This window comes from Lactuca sativa, chromosome 9 (assembly GCF_002870075.4).
Source record: "Lactuca sativa cultivar Salinas chromosome 9, Lsat_Salinas_v11, whole genome shotgun sequence".
In the NCBI taxonomy this organism is placed as follows: domain Eukaryota; kingdom Viridiplantae; phylum Streptophyta; class Magnoliopsida; order Asterales; family Asteraceae; genus Lactuca; species Lactuca sativa.
This window is the reverse complement of record NC_056631.2, coordinates 4,870,511-4,886,272: the sequence shown is the minus strand read 5'-3', so window position 1 is coordinate 4,886,272 and position 15,762 is coordinate 4,870,511.

The window sequence follows — 15,762 nt, the reverse complement described above, 5'->3', positions numbered from 1 at the left end:
TCTAAGTGGATGTGGAAGCCGAATGAAAAGATGAAAGAGCACTACCCAGATTTGTTTACATCAGCAGACTTCGAGGATGAAGTCTAATTCAAGTGGGGGAGATTTATAACATTCGATTCCAGGTATTTCCCTTTTTGGTCCTTGAAGTTTAAAATATTTTGTGAAAATGGTCCCTTCGTACGTTGGGCGTACAAATAGGTACTGTAACGACGAGAATTTTCAAAACAATTTTTCATTTTTAAATCATATTTTTAATCATCAAAAACAATATCAAACAAACTGTATCCAATGTCATTATAACAAACAAATCCAAGAATCTCAAAACATAATCTCTATGACTGTGTACGGATCATGCCGGCGCCTTCCTGCGATCCTCGCTAGTACCTGAAACACATAACACAACAATTGTAAGCATAAATGCTTAGTGAGTTCCCCAAAATGCCACATACAACACTTACGCCTTTCCAGGCCATAACTCTGTAAGATCTTCCGATCCAAGTGTCTCAGGGGACTTCTGTCCCGAATCCCAGTAGACCTTCCAGTCCTACCCGTATCGACCTTCCGGTCCATAACCTCCTGACCTTCCGGTCCATGTCATCTTGACCTTCCGGTCCATACCATCTTGACCTTCTGGTCCTTATCATACATAACATACATAACACACAAATATCACATAACAGCATGTAGCACATACATCTCATAGCATACAAGACCTTTTGGTCACACATAGGTACCCTTCCAGGTACAGTATAGTGAGAAGACTCGCCTTAATGAAGTCGTATAAACTCTCATGCTCAACGTCTCGACCTAGCCTCCTCCTATCATTCAAATAACATTCCCGGTCAATATTCTCTCATAGTCTCATCTTTAAAGATTGGGTAGAAGGCCATTCCATCCCTTCCTGAACTCTCTTGAATCAGTCTTGACCAGAACCCTAAGGTCAAAGAAAGTCAATGGCCAAACTTTGACCCGACTCGTCGAGTGCACATGGGCGACTCGACGAGTCTATGCGGGTCCTCTGAATCCTTCTAGCCTCCCGTGGCACGACGAGTCATCCCTTCACTCGATGGGTTCCTCCTGTCACGAATCGTGGGGCGACCCCGACTCGACTCGTCGAGTCCACTTATGAACTCGGCGAGTTGCTTCCATGTTCATACTCAAATGACCTTCTAAGGTCATATCTGCTTCTCTAATCTATAGATCTAACCTTCCCAAGCATGATAATCATATAAAGGTCGAATCTTGGTACACATACAACACGCCCAAAGCTTCTTTTGGTGAAATAACCTCTAAAATGGCCTCCTAGGTTCATAACTCAAAAGGTATGGCATAAAGCAGAGTGGTAAGGAGTCTCTGGACCTCTTAAGGTCCAGATCTATGAACCATTTCGCCTTGGGACCTCACATACTCCATATTCAAACTAAAAGAGGCATAAAGAAAACCCTAGATTCCACTAGAATCATTATAAACACGAGAATGGCACAGATTGTTACCTCCAACAGCTTCCTCTGATCAAATATAAGTGGATCCAAGCTCCTCAACCCGCTTAGCTTGTTCTACCTCCTTCCTTCTTGCTAAAACACACAATAAATGGTGAATTAGCCTTCCTCTTGCACCACAAACGATCTCTCTGCTCTCTAGGGTTTCTCAGGGGTGTAGTGGTCGCAAATGGAGGCCATAAAGGCCTTTAAATAGGGCACAAACCCCAAGAATTAGGGTTTCAATCCACAGTGCGGACTCGTCGAGTCCACCCTTTCCGACTCGTCGAGTCCGTTCATTAATCCAGTCAGCACACACTATCTTACTCAACGAGTCTACGCCTCAACTCGCCGAGTCCCTCTCTTTTACTCAAAAAAAAATAAATGATCAAACATAATATCTGGAAATCCGGATGTTACAAGTACGCTTAGCGTACATGTGCGCCTTTGGTCGAGAAGCTTAGCCATGTACGTTGAGCGTACGTGGTGTACATAAGGTGTCCGTAGCCAAAGACTAAACCCTAATTTTTAGGGAATGAGCCCTATTTAAGCGGCATTAGGCCTTTGGACACTCACCCTTATTGTAACAGCCCAAAATCTCAAGTATTGTTAAATTGCATTTTAGGGTGTTTTAAAGGAGGGACTCGGCGAGTTGGAGCCAGACTCGCCGAGTAGGGTCGCAGATTTGATCGTGGGTTCGCGACTGGACTCGACGAGTCCTGGTATGGACTCGGCGAGTCGACGCTGTTCAGCAGAAACCCTAGCCGTTTCGATTCTGGATCGTATATAATGTCTTTAGGGCCGTCATGTCTCGTCTTTTGGCCGATTGAAGATAACCTAAACGGCTGTGGGCATCTGGAGCAAGGGTGAAGGCTAGTGGAAGCTTAAAGAGGTTGTTAGGCAAGGGGAGGCTAGGTGGTGATCAAAGGAAGAGCATGGGGATCGAGTTCTGAGGTTTGGAGACACAGAGAGGGTGTTATTCAGGCAATATTTCGAATTATCCTCTGCTATGTTGATGTGTTATGGAATTAGGGTTTATGAAACCCATTTGGTGATTTGTTGGATTATTATGTTGTTATACAAAAGTTTATACCCTAGTAATAGGATGATTAGAGGTCCAGAAGTCCCATTGGTGTGTTTTTCGGGAATAAACGTATCTCAGGAAGCAGTTGGATCGACTGCATGGCGTGGACTCGCCGAGTCGGATGATCAGACTCGGCGAGTAGCTTGAAGATTCACTAGGACTCGCCGAGTTGTTCTTCAGACTCGGCGAGTAGCTTGAAGACTTACTGGAACTCGTCGAGTCGTTCTTCAGACTCGGCGAGTGGTGTCGGGATGCCTATACTCGTCGAGTTACCCTTTGTACTCGACGAGTCCGGTCAAAACTGACCGTTGACCTGTATATATCTTAGAGGGGTCAGTTGTATTGTTTGATAAGATCATTAACTAGGGCTGTGGTATTATAGGGAACCTGCGGGCTAGCGGATTGTGCGCGAGTAGCTCGAAGAGGTTATAGCCTGCGTACTACGAGGTGAGTCTTCTCACTATACCTCACCCGGAAGGGTTTGATTGTGTGACCGGAAGGTCAAGTATGTTATGTGTTATGTCTATATGCTATGAATGGAAAGTTAGCTGCTACGTGTGATATACATGCTTATATATGGGCCGGAAGGCAAGGTATTATGTGACAGAAAGGTCAGGTATGTTGTGTGTTGTGTTTATATGCTATGAATGGGAAGTTAACTGCTACGTGTGAAATACATGCTTATATATGGGCCGGAAGGCAAGGTATTATGTGACAGAAAGGTCAGGTATGATATGTGATATATGTGCTTTATGTGTTAGAGTATTTGTATTATGTGTTATATATGTGTACGGGCCGGAAGGCGATTATCTTGTGGACCGAAAGGTCCGGGCCGGAAGGCAATGTTATGTGGATCGAAAGATCCGGGCCGGAAGGCGATATTATGTGGATCGAAAGATCCGGGCCGGAAGGCGATATTACGTGGATCGAAAGATCCGGGCCGGAAGGCAATGTTATGTGGACCGAACGGTCCGGGCCGGATGGCGTATGTGCGTAAGGTATATTGGGGAACTCACTAAGCTTCGTGCTTATGTTGTTTATGTTACGTTGTTTCAGGTTCTTACAGTAACGCGGGATGGCAACGGTTCGATTGTACACACCGAAGAAAGAGTTGAGTTTTGGAGGATCCTGGTCTTCTTTTATAATGAAAATGAAACTACGTTTTGTATTTTGAATGTGAATAAGATCTTAAACAAGTATTTTTAATATTAAAGTGATTAATTAAATGAAAATTTTATTTTTGGAAATCTGGGTGTTACAAATTGGTATCAGAGCCTTGGTTTGAGGGATTCGGACGCGCCTACGGGTAAATCTGGACTCAAACTGAGGAAGTAAGAAAAAGTTTTCCAAATAAATGGTTTTCTAAAAGTGAATAAGAGTTCAAAGAGAAAGCAAGAAAGAGCAGTGTGTACAATCAGCCAGAGCCAAACGGTGATTTCCCAAAATACTCTTACTTTTGTATTATGAAATATCTATTATGCACTTTATGAGACATTATTGCATGCTAGAGACAGGCTAGGTACTTCACATCTTAGGACTAGAGTGGCCTGATTTGTGATGCCTTAGTCTAGGGTTGCTGTTATATGTGCGTTATGCTTTTATGTGTATGTGATGAGTGAGAGTATCTAGTTAGAACGCACAAGGGGTAAGGCTACGGAGTACAGAGGTACTTCCGAGGAGGAATCGAGAAGGTGGAGCTACCACAGATGGGGAGTCCTATGTATGCTTCAATGCTCGAATGCTGCTTGCTTTGTGCTTTGTGGAGTTATCGATGATGGGAGTCAGCTACCAAGTGAGTATGACGATACTCAGGAGGTAGAGGGCTGGCATCATTGGGAACTCTTCAGCAGCTGATAGCAAAGAAGTGGGAGGACAGCGGAAGGGATTAGGGAGTAAACCTAGCCAGATGAGTGCGCTGGTAGAGTAGAGGATTTCGCTGGAAAGCGAGCACGCGCGATGCGATTGGTGAAAGAGCAGGTTTATCAGCTACTTAGGAACTCTGGAATGGTCCGTGTGGAAAGTATGGGTAGATGTGGCAGGTAGTATGGGCCCGTACTACTGAAAGCAGAGGACCCATACTTGATACAGGGGGCATTCTGAAGGTCCTAAGGAACAGATTGAGGGGTGATGTTATGGTTCGGATACCATACATCGGAGCGGATACAGAGTGATGTTATGGTCAGGGCACCATACATCGGAACAGATTGAGATAGAGGTTGTGGTTCGAGTGCTATATACTGGAGCAGGTTGAGGAATGGTGCTATGGTTCAGGTACCATACACCGAAGCATGTTGAGGAAGGATGTCATGGGATGAGTACCATGGTTCATAGTGGATGATGCTTGTGGCTATCTTGTTATCCGGTTATCGATCGGACGAGCACGAGCGAGCGGGATGCGAGGATTCGCGAGATCCGGCGTGATGAAGTTGCTGCATTGTTGCGGGTTGAGTCGCCAGAATTGTTTGGGTCGATCAGGACCACTATGATTGAAGTAGTTTGATGAGCGATATGCGGCTTTCGCAGAGACGGCTGCCGCGGCGGTTACAGCGGCTGTAGCAACGGCAAAGAAAGGGACTAGTCGGGGTTTTCAGTATCGGGACTTCTATTATGCGAAGCCCCCCACATTCGATGGAGTTCAGGACTCGATTGTTGCTATGAGATGGTTATCAGACATGGAGGGGTGTTTCTCCACGAGTTTATGCCCTACTGATCAGAGGGTGGGGTGTGCTCTGAACCTGTTGAGGCTCGGGGCGAAGGATTAGTGGAGATTGACCACGAGGTCATTTTCTGATGCGCAGAGGGCTGCGGTTTCATGGGATCAATTCAGAGGGATGTTCAGTACTCGCTATGTTCCGCGGGATGAACAGGAGAAATTGGCTCGGAAGTTCGTTAAGCTGAGGCAGGATTTGGAGTCGGTGACTGAGAGCACCGGGATGTTTGTTGAGAGGGCGATGTTTTGCCCTGAGTTCGCTTCGGAGCAGGCTCAGATGCCCGATATTCGAGTAAGCTCAAGGGGGGTATCAGACAGTTCGTGTCTGCGCGGAGGTGCGAGACCCTGTTGGGGTTGCAGAAGGCCGCCATGTGGCGTGAGTTAGAGGTTAAGTTGCAGTTGCGTGAGCTGGGACAGGCCCCGATGCAGTCGCAGTCGGCGCCGAAACGGTTCAGAACCGTAGACGTTGAAATGGGGGATCGGAGCGGTCACACTTGTAGGAAGTGTGAGAGAGATGGCACCGGAGCTTGTTGGCCAATGGTGCATGCCGCGAGTGCGGAAAGGAGGGGCATGGTGCACGGGATTGTCGGCAGTCAGTGCCAATTCAGGATCCCAGGATTTATTATCAGTGTCGGCAGGTTGGACATTTGAGGGTCAAATGTCCACAGCTTTTGCAGGATCGGTGCAGGCTCTAGCACCGGCCACCTTGAGGAGTTCAGGAGGAGGACAGGATGGAGTAGAGCCCAAGGGCTCAGGGTTGTGCTTATCGGCTTGCGGCAGAGGGAGGCGGAGCAGTGCCGGGGGGGGGGGGGGGGGGGGGGGGGGGGGGGGGGGGCAGCTGCGGGTATGATGCTGTCTTGATGTCTTGATTAGCCTGCGTTGATTGTGGCGTATTGTTTGTGCTGGTAGTGTGGATTTCGATGCGGTATTCGTTGTTTCGCGGGTTGGGCATGGTTATGGATTGGTGCTTCAGGTTTCGATTTGGCATTCGTTGTTCCCTGATGGATTGGTATGGTTATAGTATGGTGTTTTAGTGTCGATATCTTTGTGCGGTTTTCGATGTGGTATTCAACCTTTGGCAGGTTGTGGGTTTGGTTATGGGTTATTGCTTGGGAATTCCGTTGGTCATCGTTGTGAGGGTTGATAGTGGAGGTGCGGCACTGGGTTGAATGACGGGTAGTATCTGCAGTTGTGGAGTGGATAATTGAAAGATCGGATTCTTTTGAGCGGATTGATCAGGGAGGAGATGTGTTTTGCTGAGGGTTGCTTACGTTTGTGGGAAGCAGTCAGTGGGTAAATGTTCTCTTTGTGCAGGATTGTTCTGAGAGGTCGTTAATGACGATCGGTGGCAGTTAGTCAGTGCTTTAGTGGGGGAGAATTAGAAAATTCTCCGGGAGATCGATAAGTATGTGAGGGTGCTCAGCTGCCGGGATTCAGCAGTGTTTGTCAGCGCAAAGTATAGGCTGACGAGAGCGAGTGTTGGATATGCAGGGCGAGATACAGACCTAGGGCATTGATTGTGGAGGCCTGAGAGGAGGTCGGGATCGAGCTTGAGTAAGTAAACGGAAGTTTGCGATCAGAGTATTGGTACGTTTGGGGTACGTGATGGTTGTACTGCATCAATCCCACGGGATTATGTTGTGCATGTTTCTAGAGCTGGAACCGGAAGGTTCCCAGAGTTAGAACCTGAGGGTTCGCAGAGTTGGGTGTACGGACCCACAGAGATATAGCCTCGAGTGGCTAGTATGTGTTATGAGAGTCGGTCCAGTCATACTGGAGACTCTGTTGGTATTGCTGGATTAGTTTGAGATTTGCGGATCACGTATGTTGCAGTGTGATTGCATTGGAAGGTCTGGCCCTGGGTTGTTGATCTTGTTTAGCGGAGGCAGTGATTTCGATGAGTGAAGAGAGTGCATGGGATTGAGAGTCCCTGCAATGAGAACCAGAGTATGTGAATAGTAGTTACGCAAAAAGGGTGGTGTCGCTTGGGGCGAGCACCGTGGAACTGGTTGGAGTGGCATTATGTTCAAGAGAGTTCCGTGGAAAAGGAAAAGAGGAGGGTATGTAACTCCGAAGGGGGTGCAAGTTCGCGTAAGTGAAAGCTGCAGAGCAGAGTTATGGTTAGAATATTTCGAGTATGGTTTTGAGCATCGTGTTCGCGGCAGTGGAATAGGAACCCATCCGGTTGGGATGTCTGTTGAGGCTCAGAAGGGATGCATGGAGAGAGAAAATTTTAAATTTTCAGTGTGAATCTGATCAGAGTGTAGGGTGGATGTAGTGGTTCATCTTGGGAGATGTTCGAGGATATCATCAGTGTATCGGGTCTTCCAACCTACGAGTGTTGGGGCTAGTTCAGCATGCGTATATGACGGCAAGAGGAGAATTTGTGAGAGTTACTCTGGGAATGAGAATGGATCTCTCAGTTGGTCTGGGATGGACAAAGTGGGCTTTGGATCGGGGATCCGGTGGTTCAGGGCTTCCTAACCCTTGTTGTTCGAGTGAGTGTTGGGGTTTAAGAGCAGAGTTGCATCTTGGGTGGTTCTCGGTTACAGAGAGAGATGGACAGTACAGAGTTTGGGCTTCAGTCGACAGAGCAGACTCAGCAGGTTACGGAGAGTTAGTGATCGTTTAGAGTTAACAGGAAGGTTATGCAGGCAGACGCCGTACGAGTATGTGATTCAGGTCAGCGACTTCGTATTTCTGACGGGTGCTTCGATTTAGGAAGAAGGGTAAATGGGGGGCCCCGGTATGTTGGGTCTTTTCGTGAAGGTGCGAAGGTAAGAAGGGTGGCCTATCGTTTGGAGCTGTCAACGGAATTGGGACGGATCCATGACACTGGTAGGTGTCGCAGTTGAAGAGGTGTATAGTGGATGAGTCAGCAGAGGTTCTACTAGAGAACGATTAGGTGGATGTGAGCCTGTGTTACGTCGAGAGGCCAGTGGCCGTCGGAGATCGGAAGATCAAGATTCTGAGGAACAAGGAGATACCTCTAGTATTGATTCAGTGGCAACCTCGGAAGAGATCGAAAGTGTCTAGGGAAGCCGAAACGTGTGATGCGGGAGCAGCATCCAGAATTATTTTCAGAGCGAGACTTCGAGGGCGAAGTCTAATTCTAGTGGGGGAGAATTGTAACAGCCCAAAATCTCAAGTATTGTTAAATTGCATTTTAGGGTGTTTTAAAGGAGGGACTCGGCGAGTTGGAGCCAGACTCGCCGAGTAGGGTCGCAGATTTGATCGTGGGTTCGCGACTGGACTCGACGAGTCCAGGTATGGACTCGGCGAGTCGACGCTGTTCAGCAGAAACCCTAGCCGTTTCGATTCTGGATCGTATATAATGTCTTTAGGGCCGTCATGTCTCGTCTTTTGGCCGATTGAAGATAACCTAAACGGCTGTGGGCATCTGGAGCAAGGGTGAAGGCTAGTGGAAGCTTAAAGAGGTTGTTAGGCAAGGGGAGGCTAGGTGGTGATCAAAGGAAGAGCATGGGGATCGAGTTCTGAGGTTTGGAGACACAGAGAGGGTGTTATTCAGGTAATATTTCGAATTATCCTCTGCTATGTTGATGTGTTATGGAATTAGGGTTTATGAAACCCATTTGGTGATTTGTTGGATTATTATGTTGTTATACAAAAGTTTATACCCTAGTAATAGGATGATTAGAGGTCCAGAAGTCCCATTGGTGTGTTTTTCGGGAATAAACGTATCTCAGGAAGCAGTTGGATCGACTGCATGGCGTGGACTCGCCGAGTCGGATGATCAGACTCGGCGAGTAGCTTGAAGATTCACTAGGACTCGCCGAGTTGTTCTTCAGACTCGGCGAGTAGCTTGAAGACTTACTGGAACTCGTCGAGTCGTTCTTCAGACTCGGCGAGTGGTGTCGGGATGCCTATACTCGTCGAGTTACCCTTTGTACTCGACGAGTCCGGTCAAAATTGACCGTTGACCTGTATATATCTTAGAGGGGTCAGTTGTATTGTTTGATAAGATCATTAACTAGGGCTGTGGTATTATAGGGAACCTGCGGGCTAGCGGATTGTGCGCGAGTAGCTCGAAGAGGTTATAGCCTGCGTACTACGAGGTGAGTCTTCTCACTATACCTCACCCGGAAGGGTTTGATTGTGTGACCGGAAGGTCAAGTATGTTATGTGTTATGTCTATATGCTATGAATGGAAAGTTAGCTGCTACGTGTGATATACATGCTTATATATGGGCCGGAAGGCAAGGTATTATGTGACAGAAAGGTCAGGTATGTTGTGTGTTGTGTTTATATGCTATGAATGGGAAGTTAACTGCTACGTGTGAAATACATGCTTATATATGGGCCGGAAGGCAAGGTATTATGTGACAGAAAGGTCAGGTATGATATGTGATATATGTGCTTTATGTGTCACAGTATTTGTATTATGTGTTATATATGTGTACGGGCCGGAAGGCGATTATCTTGTGGACCGAAAGGTCCGGGCCGGAAGGCAATGTTATGTGGATCGAAAGATCCGGGCCGGAAGGCGATATTATGTGGATCGAAAGATCCGGGCCGGAAGGCGATATTACGTGGATCGAAAGATCCGGGCCGGAAGGCAATGTTATGTGGACCGAACGGTCCGGGCCGGATGGCGTATGTGCGTAAGGTATATTGGGGAACTCACTAAGCTTCGTGCTTACGTTGTTTATGTTACGTTGTTTCAGGTTCTTACAGTAACGCGGGATGGCAACGGTTCGATTGTACACACCGAAGAAAGAGTTGAGTTTTGGAGGATCCTGGTCTTCTTTTATAATGAAAATGAAACTACGTTTTGTATTTTGAATGTGAATAAGATCTTAAACAAGTATTTTTAATATTAAAGTGATTAATTAAATGAAAATTTCATTTTTGGAAATCTGGGTGTTACACTTATTAGCCTCCACTGCTATTCACGTCCCATGTGTCACACCCCCGAACCAGACGGCGGAAACGTCCGGGGGCTGTCGTGACTCAATTGAATACCATAACATTGAATATATATGAAACATAACAACATTCGTCACCATTCATTAATACAGTACAACCAGTAGCGTTTACATGTCATACATTGTTTAAACATTACATTCCCAAAAATTAAATTGTTCGATTCATACATAAATAAACTGCAACCGTCACTGAATATGATTTCCTTTGATTCACTGGTTCCCTGAGAATACAAGTATTTTGAAAAACGTCAACATATGAAATGTTGGTGAGTTCATAAGTAGTGTTTGAAATCCAATGTTTTGTATTGTTGAAAACCACCAGAAAATCCGATATTTTCTGAAATGAAAGACTTTCGAAAATGTTGGGAAGATCCATAGGTATGCTTGTTTGTTTCTATACTTGTAAAAATGGTTCATTAAAATTATATGCGTTTCGAATCCGATATGTTTTGAAAAAAAAAAACCTAGGAAAACCCGATGTTTTCCTAATCCTTTGAAATCCATTAAGTTGCGTTGAAACCATTACAAAAAAAATAGAAGTCTCATTCCCAGGCGACGTTGGATTATTTTTGAGCATGATTATTTACTACAAACCCGCATTACACAAACGCCCAGTTTATAGCAATACTAACGATCCCGAAGGCGTCGTCCGTACAAATCACGTTATCCAGCCGCCCTGATTATGTGTCGTCCCACATCCGAAGAGTAAGAGGACACGAAGGCCTCGATGACTCTATTAATCGGTTGGGGATAATATGCGTACGAGGGGTCCCCGACCCGCCTCGCAAAAATATGCAGACTTTTCTAGCAATACCAAAGGACCCTTGGGGACCAGTGGTGTACAAGCCATTGAAAGTCCCTCTACGTTGTGCCAAGTCGGTGAAACTCAACACTTCGTAGAAAAATATGCGTCTTCGGGCCTTAAGATCAGGTCATTGGGCTAGCTAGGCCCAACAAGCAAGATTTTACACTTTTGGGGCCCGAAGATGGTGCGTAGACGTCTGTGCACACTCGTATGTAAGCTAAGTTCCCAAACGTTATTTGTATGAACTGTAGTGTAGTAGTGTCGTAGTGTTAGTAGTTGTAGATTTCTATCGGTTCGAGACCGAGCCAATTCGTTTAACAACGACTTTTGGTATTGTAATGTATTGTACTTCGTCGAAAGCCGCGATGCCATTATTTGATCAAATTGTGTATATTGAATTAGCCTTGAGAATTTTCTGTTTTCAGCCCCTCATTGTTTGTAAAGTTTACATTTTCAACCCTTTTATTAAATACTTCCCGGTTTGGTCCTTAAATTAATTTTCTTGACATTTTAACACCAAAAGTTATTGAAATTAATATTTTTCAGCATATATTTCATAGAAAACAGTTTAAGTCCCTGAAAATGCAGTTTTCTCGGTTTTAACCCTTCTTTTTCGCAATTTTGACAATTTTGGCCCAAATTGTGAAACTTTTGCAACTTTGGTCCTTTTTAAATTTGAAAAGCATTTTAAACCTTTGAAAAGGACTTGGATCACTTATGGTCCACTGCTTTACAGAAAATCACAGTTTTGGCCCTCCAAAACAGAAAAATTCGCATAACGGGCCTCATTGGGCCAAAAATGTCATTTTTAGCCCATTAAGCTTGGAATTTATGTTTTTTAATCCCCTAAATGAGTATATTTCCAGAAGTTGGTTTATGGAAACTGTTTTGGCACACTTCATCCAGCAGAATTCGTGATATGCCAATTTGGACCCTTAATTTTGTATTTTTCACATTTTAGGCCCAAAATTTGTGTTTTTAACCCAAAGAAAATTGTTACTAACCCACTTAGCCATTTTTCTTGAAACACTTTGTATGTAGAAATATATTTGAAGCTAAAATCATTTAACACAAGATATATCTCGGTTTTGAGGGGTTTTATGGCTAGATCCAACATTATAACACACAAATGCATACATATAAGCATGGAAATCATACAAGGCATACAAAACACATATAGATCTACACTTTTACTTGTATTCCCCCCCCCCCATAAAACTCATAAAAACAGAAAATAGGGGGTATGAAGCTCACCTTGGGTGTGGTTTCGGTTTTGGAGAGAAGATGGAAGAAAAATGAAGTGATTTTTGGTCTTAGCACCCTTTGATGAAGATTTCGACCTCTAGGATGCAAGATCACAAGAGTGAATGAATTTAGAAGAGATTTTAATAAAATGAAGTAGCTAGATCATGGATTAGTCATCAACTTACCTTAGATGATGATTTTTGGTGATGGATTTTCCTTGTGAAGCCCTTGATTCACGAAATTTTTGAAGAAGGGGGAAGGAGATGTTCTTCAAGATTTAGAGAGAGTAGAATAGATTTTTGTGAGTGTGTGTGTGTTGTGTTTGGCCGAGAGTGAGAGAGGAGAGAAGAAAGAAGTGATCTTGATATGATGCTTGCTTGGAAACATGAGTTATGTGCATGGAAATCCAACATATAAAAGTGAGGTGGCAACCCAAGGTCAACTCTCCCTTTTTCCTTGGGCTTGGGCCGAGAATAGGGAGAGAAGAAGGGATTTTTGGGCTTTTTGCCCCTAAGCCCAACATTAGAGGTAGTTTGGGTGCTTATTGGCCTTATAAAATAAAATTGTGATTTTTATGCTTTAATAAGCTAGGTTAGGTTAAATTATGGATCAAAGCTTGTGATTTATTTCATTCTAGGCCCAACATGGCCCAAAATATTGAAATAAATAAGTGTGGGTCCAATTAGAGCCCAATTAGGGTTCTAAGCCCATGATAGTCTAATTGGAAGCTTTTTGGTCCATTTGGATCCAATAGGAGAGTTCTAGTCCAAAATGGACTTAACAAGGACTTTTAGGGTCTCCAATTGTTTGATGACTATTTGTAGTACTTGTATGATGTATTTGATTGAAGTTTTTGATTCACATTAACTTGAATGTATAGATTACATGACACAAAATTTCCAGTTGTGACATCATCCCCCCGTTAGAGGGAATTTCGTCCCGAAATTCTGTTTGAAAGCTAGATTTGAGAATGCTAGAATAGGTGAGGGTACTTTTGTTTCATTTGGTCTTCGCGTTCCCAAGTGAATTCTGGCCCACGCTTCGTGTTCCACCGTACCTTCACGATTGGGATGCGGCTCTGTTTAGTACGCTTCACCTCCCTGTCCATGATTTCGACTGGTTCTTCGACGAACAGGAGATTCTCATTGATTTCGATTTCGTCAAGCGGAATGACAAGGGTTTCATCTGATAGGCACTTCTTCAGATTAGAGACATGAAACACGGGGTGTACACCATTTAGCTCCGCGGGTAGTTGTAGTCTGTAGGCTACCGGACCTATTCGGGCGACGATCTCGAAAGGTCCAATGTACCGTGGGTTTAGCTTTCCCCGTTTTCCGAAACGTATAACCCCTTTCCAGGGTGAGACTTTTAACAGTACTCGATCGCCGACCTGGAATTCTAAGGGCTTTCGCCGTTTATCGGCGTAGCTCTTTTGTCGGTCACGCGACGCTTGCAATCGAGCTCTGATCTGAACGATCTTTTCTGTGGTTTCGCGAATGATTTTCGGTCCCGTTAGTGCTCTGTCTGTCGTATGCGTTCTCGCTAGTTGGGTGTCACCTACTTCAGCCCAACATAACGGTGACCTACATTTACGCCCGTACAGTGCTTCGAAAGGGGTCACCTTGATGCTTGAATGGTAACTATTGTTATATGAGAACTCAATCAACGGCAGGTGGGTATCCCAAGACTTCCCAAAGTCTATTACACAAGCACGAAGCATGTCTTCAAGCGTCTGAATGGTTCGTTCGCTTTGACCGTCCGTTTGTGGGTGATACGCGGTGCTCATATCGAGATGAGTTCCCATTGCCTTGTGGAGTGATTGCCAAAAGCGCGATGTGAACCTACTGTCCCTATCCGAGATGATAGATTTTGGCACTCCATGGAGTCTTATGATTTCTCGTAGGTACAAACGCGTCAGTCTCTCCATCTTGTAGGATTCTTTGATTGGCAGGAAATGGGCAGATTTCGTCAGTCGGTCGATTATTACCCATATGGTGTCCAATCCGTCCGACGTCTTGGGCAGCTTGGTCACGAAATCAATAGAAATCCCCTCCCATTTCCACTCAGGGATTGCCGGTTGCTGTAACAATCCGGAAGGTTTCTGGTACTCCACTTTTACTTTGGCTCACGTAAGGCACTTACCAACATAAGTCGCGATTTCCGCCTTCATGTTAGGCCACCAATAGTGTTGCTTAATGTCCAAATACATCTTGTCCGAACCAGGGTGAATGGAGTATCGTGTCTTGTGGGCTTCCTTCATAACGGTCTCTCTAAATCCTCCGATCTTTGGGACCCAAATACGGTTCATGAAGTAGTATACCCCATTCCCCTTGACTTCTAGGTTCTTCTCCATCCCGCGTAATGCCTCGCTAGTTCTATTTTCCGCTTTCATAGCCTCTGCCTGGACTGATGCAATTTGAGTGCCCAGATGAGACTGAATGGTTATCGAGTGCGTTTTCGTACGGCGATTAGAGTACTCCTTCCGACTTAAGGCATCGGCTACCACGTTGGCCTTGCCTGGATGGTACTTGATCTCGCATTCGTAGTCGTTTAGCAATTCCACCCATCTTCGTTGTCTCATGTTCAGCTCCTTCTGATTCAAGATGTGTTGGAGGCTCTTGTGGTCCGTGAAGATGGTGCACTTTGTACCGTATAGGTAGTGCCTCCAAATTTTTAGGGCGAAGACCACGGCTCCCAGTTCTAGGTCATGGGTCGTGTAATTTACTTCGTGCGTCTTTAGTTGGCGGGACGCATATGCTATCACTCTTCCACGTTGCATGAGAACGCAACCTAGGCCTTGATTCGACGCGTCACAGTAGACTACAAAATCTTCCGTTCCTTCGGGTAGAGATAGCACAGGAGCGCTACAGAGAGCTTGCTTCAAGGTTCAAAACGCAATCTCTTGTCGGTCGGTCCACTCGAATGGCACGCCCTTTTGCGTAAGCAAGGTAAGCGGCTTGGCGATCTTAGAGAAGTTTTGGATGAACCTCCTGTAGTAGCCTGCTAGGCCTAAGAACTGACGAATTTCTGTGGGCATAGTCGGAGTTGCCCATCCTTCCACAGCTTTGACCATAGAGGGATCCACATGAATTCCATCTTGGCTAACTACGTGGCCTAGGAAATTCACACTCCGGAGCCAGAACTCGCACTTGGAGAGTTTGGCGTAAAGCTTTTCCGTTCGCAGAGTCTCTAAGATTTGTCGGAGATGTTGGCCATGCTCCTCTTTGCTTCGAGAATAGACGAGGATGTCATCGATAAACACAATGACGAAGTTGTCCAGGAACGGTCGACAGATTCGATTCATTAGGTCCATGAATGCGGCAGGTGCATTAGTTAGACCGAAAGGCATTACAACGAATTCATAGTGTCCGTAGCGGGTTCGGAACGCGGTTTTAGGAATATCCTCTTCTCGGACTTTGAGTTGGTGGTATCCGGACCGTAAATCTATTTTAGAAAAATAGCTAGCTCCTTGGAGCTGGTCGAATAGATCATCG